Raw genomic sequence first — 5,031 nt, 5'->3', positions numbered from 1 at the left:
GCAGTAGGAGGGGAAAGGGGGAAGAAAAGAGAAGGGCAGGCTAGAAGGGAGGGAAGAAGTAGTAAGGGAAAGGGGGATTAAAAGAGTGGGGTGCTGAAAGAAGGGAAGGAAGATTGAGGGAGGCAGGGGTCAAAAGCTAAAACTCTAGACTAATAAGCGCCCACATTGGCTGCGGCTCCTCCTCCCTCTCCTGCCCTTCGCCGCTGCTGGATGCCAGGAGGTCTGCTGCTCAGGGACAAGGCCCTCAACTTGCAGGCGGACATCATGATTGGCTGTATCCATTTCTAAGACCTCCTCAGAGACTCATGGGGCATTCTCTTCTCTCATTCTTGGGATTTTACTCCAGTGTGTACAACAGAGCAGGGCTGTGCTGCGAAGCTGGCACCAGAATTTGCGAAGTGGAATGTTAAGATGATTGCCCTTTCTATTGACTCCGTCCAAGACCATCTTTCCTGGAGTAAGAATATCAATGCATACAATGGAGATGAACTCACAGAGAAGGTGCCTTTCCCCATTATTGATGATCACAAATGGGACCTTGCCATCAAGTTGGGCATGTTAGACTCAGATGAACGAGATGGGCAGGGCATGCCTCTGACAGCTTCTGTGGTATTTATCTTTGGCACTGATAAGAAGTTGAAGCTGTCTATCCTCTACCCAGCAACTACTGGCAGGAACTTTGATGAGATCCTCAGAGAAGTCGATTCCCTTCAGTTGACAGCATACAAGAAGGTTGCTACTCCTGTTGACTGGAAATGTGGGGATAGTGTTATGGTTGTTCCAACTATCCCTGAAGAGGATGCTAAAAAACTGTTTCCTAAAGATGTCTTCACCAAAGAGCTCCCTTCAGGCAAGAAATACTTATGGTACACCCATCAGCCTTGGGTTACTCCAGCAAGACCATGCTGGGATCTGGCTGGGCCTCTCTTGAAGATCCCTACGAGGAAGGATACCAGCCTGCCAATCATGTTTTCCTACAGTAATTGATTTAAACATCTTGGGGTGATGGAAGTTAGGAGTCTTTGGACTACTCTACTAATGGCTTGTTAAATGAAAATGGCACTAAAAGTCACCCATGATTCCTCTCCTTGTGCCTTTACCAGCATTTAACTTGGGTCATTGAACCCCTTTGTTGCTCTGCTGGCTATCTTCAGGATGGCACTGTTTGGGACTTTAAATCTTTATGATATCTGTTGCAATCTTTGTCATCAGCCAATTAGCAGAAAAGGGAGCATTGCAGGAATACGACTTCTTTAACTGACCTAATAGATAAATCATCTCTTTTTCTAGTTATCCATTTGAGAGAGGAGACAATTTAACGTGTCTAGTTTTGAGCTTCACCTCCCTAGGTTTATCACCAAGAACTTGTAATAATTTGTATGTTTCAGATAGTGTTGGGTCAATTCCAATACTTTATAGACTATTTGGGAAAATTGGGGTAGATGGAGTCCTCCCAAATTCTTTTTATGATACAAATATGGTTTTGATACCTAAACCAGGAAGAAACAGAGAAAGAAAATTATAGAACAAATTCTGTAATGAATATAGATGCAAAAATTTTAAATAAAATTTTAGCAAAAAGAATACAATAACTTATCACGAGAATGATACATTATGATCATGTAAGATTTAGATCAGTAATGCAGGGCTGGTTCAATATTAGGAAAATTGTTAACATTATTCATCATATCAACAGCAAAACTAACAGAAACAAAAATGATGAACACAATAGATGCAGAAAAAGCTTTTGTCAGCATACAACACCCATTCCTATTTAAAACATTGGAGAACATGGGAATAAATGGAACTTTCCATAAATTAATAAACAGTATCTACCTAAAACCTTCAGCAAGCGTTATATGCAATGGGAATAAGATAGATGCATTCCAAGAAGATCAGGGGTGAAACAAGGATATCCATTTTCATCACTGTTATTCAATATAGTACTAGAAATGTTAGCTGTAGCAATTAGGGAAGATAAAGAAATGGAAGGAATTAGAATAGGCAAAGAAGAAACTAAGTTATCACTCTTTGCAGATGATAAGATGATATACTTAGAGAATTCCAAAGAATCAAGTAAAAAACTACTTGAAATAATAAACAACTTTGGCACATTTGCAGCATAAAAAACAAACCTACACAAACTTTCTTCATTTCTATATATATTACTAACAAAATCCAACAGCAAAAGCTAGAAAGAGAAATCCCACTTAAAACTATGGTAGACACTATAAAATATTTGGGAGTCTACCTGCCAAAACAAATACAGGGAGGATATGAACACAATTAAATAACACTTTTTGCACAAATAAAATCAGATCTAATTAAGTGGAAAAACATCAGTTTTTCATGGGTGGGCCAAGCCAATATAATAAAAATTATAATTCTACCTAAAATAATGTACTTATTCAGTGCCATACCAATCAACCTATCAGATAATTATTTTGTTGAGGTAGAAAAAATAATATCAAAATTCATCTGGAAGAACAAAAGGTCCAGAATATCAAGGGTATTAATGAAAAGAAATGCTAGGGAAGGTGACCTAGCTCTACTAGATCTCAAATTGTATTATAAAGCAGCAGTCATCAAAACTACTTGGTACTGGCTAAGAAACTGAAGGCTGGTTACCCAAAACACAGTAGTCAATGATTATAGGAATGTAGTGCTTGATAAACCCAGCAACCCCAGCTTCTGGCATAATAACTTACTGTTTGACAAAAATTGCTGGGAAAACTGGATAACCATATGGTGGAAACTAGGCATAGAACAATGCCTGACACCATACACACGAATAAATCCCAACTGGTACATGATCTAGGTATAAAGATTGATACTATAAAAATTACTGGAGCAAGGAATAGTATATTTATTAGATTAATGGAGAAGGGAAGAATTTTTGACTAAACAAGAGATAGAAAGCATTATGAAGTGTAAAATAGATAATTTTGATTACATTAAATTGAAAAGTTTTTGCACAGCCAAATGCAGTGCAAGCAAGATTAGAAGGGAAGCAGAAAACTGAGAAAGAATTTTTGCAACTAGTGTCTGTGATAAAGGTCTCATTTCTAAAATACATAGAGAACTGAGTCAAATGTAAAACAGTACAAGTCATTCCCCAATTGATAAATGGTCAAAGGATAAGAACAGGCAATTTCCAGAGGAAGAAATCAAAGCTATCTCTAGCCATATGAAAAAATGCTCTAAATCACTATTGATTAGAGATGTAAATCAAAGCCACTCTGAGATAACATATCACACCTTTCAGATTGGCTAACATGACAAAACAGGATGAAGATAAATGGTGGAGATGTGAGAGAGTTGGAACACTAATTCATTGTTGGTGGAGCTGTGAACTGATTCACCCATTCTGAAGACCAATTTGGAACTATGCCCGAAGGGCTACAAAAATGTGTGTACCCTTTGAACCAGCAATGCTGTGTCTAGGACTATATCCCCAAGAGATCATAAAAATGGGAAATGGTCCCACATGTACAAAAATATTTATAATAGCACTCTTTGTGGTAGCCAAAAACTGGAAATCAAGGGATACCCATCTATTGGGGAATGATTGAAGAAATTGTGGTATATGATTGTAATGGAATACTATTGTACTATAAGAAATGATGAATAGGAAGACTTCAGAGAGGCCTGCAAAGACTTATGTGAACTGATGCTGAGTGAAAGACGCAGAACCAGGAGAACTTTGTACACAGCAACAACCACAGTATGGGAGGATTTTTTTCTGGTAGACTTAGAACTTCATTGTGATGCAAGGACAAAAGAATTCCCAATAGTCTCTTAAGGCAAAATGCACTCCACATCCAGAGAAACAGCTATGGGATTCAATAGCGGAATGTGGAAGATCATTTTCTTTTGTACTACGTTTTGGTTTGTTTTATTATTTTTCTCATTCATTTTAATTCTTCTATGGAACATGAGTAAGGTGAAAATGTATTTAGTAGTAATGTATGTGTAGAACTTATATGACATTGTATGGCATCTGAGGGATGGAGTGGGGAGGGAGGAGGCAAGGAGGGGAAGGGAGGGGAAAGAAATCTAAGTTATATAGAAATGATTGTAGAACACTGAAAACAAATAAAACAATAAAAAAAAAAACAAAAAAGAAAGTGATAGTGAATCTAAGTCTTTTCATTGGTGGAGTGATGATCTTCACTTCCAAAACTGATAAGAAATGAGTACACTTTGTTACTGGTGGATCATGTTGAATGGAGATTTGTGGGCTTGGATATAAGAACACCTGAGTTCAAATCCTTCCTTAGATACTTGCTAGATGTGTGACGTTGAACAAGTGATTAGCTCTCTCATCCTCATTCTCCACCTGTAAAATAGGGACAATAATAGTTGCTGCCTCAGAGGATTATTGTGAGGGTCAAATGAGAAAATATATCTATCATACTTTTCAAAACATTTCTCAACATTCATTCCTTATAGTTTGAATTCCAACTTCTCTCACTTTCTCTCTCCCCACCCATACCCACTGAGACGACAGGCAAATCAATGTAGGCTGTATATGTGTAGTTTTCCAAAAGAGTTCCATAATAGTCATGTTGTATAAGGTTAGCTATATTTCCTTCCATCTTATCCTGTCCCCCCATTTTTTCTATTCTCTTTTTTGACCTTATACCTCATCAAAAGTGGTTACTTTTGATTACTCCCTTTTCTCATATTCCTTCCCTTCTACCATCCCCCTCCCTCACTGGTCCCCTTCTCCCTTACGCTTCTGTAGTGAAAGATATACTTTCTTTTTTTTATGTGTTGCATTATATTTTTATTTATTTTGTCAATTATTTCCCAACGACATTTTAATTTTGTTCTGGCTGCATTCAGAAATGTTATGGGCTTCTGTTCTTTTGTAAAATGAGGATGATAATATCTATAAATAAGGAAACTGGGACTCAGAAAGAAACTCAACCGTGATCATACAGCTAGTCAGTGGCAGAATTCAAACAGAATTCAAATTCTTCCTGACTTCCAAAGCTATAATTCCATTGCTTTCTCTCCCTTTGAAGA

The 5,031-nt window shown here is 37.5% G+C and overlaps 1 pseudogene; it reads left to right on the top strand.

Moving 5' to 3' along the window:
* Positions 1-210: 210 nt before the first annotated feature.
* Positions 211-1,116, top strand: LOC140523871 (peroxiredoxin-6-like; annotated as a pseudogene).
* The last annotated feature ends 3,915 nt before the right edge of the window (positions 1,117-5,031 follow it).

Source organism: Notamacropus eugenii, chromosome 2 (genome assembly GCF_028372415.1).
Source record: "Notamacropus eugenii isolate mMacEug1 chromosome 2, mMacEug1.pri_v2, whole genome shotgun sequence".
Taxonomy (NCBI): domain Eukaryota; kingdom Metazoa; phylum Chordata; class Mammalia; order Diprotodontia; family Macropodidae; genus Notamacropus; species Notamacropus eugenii.
The sequence above is the reverse complement of the archived record's forward strand: the minus strand, read 5'-3'. Positions and strand labels throughout refer to the sequence as shown.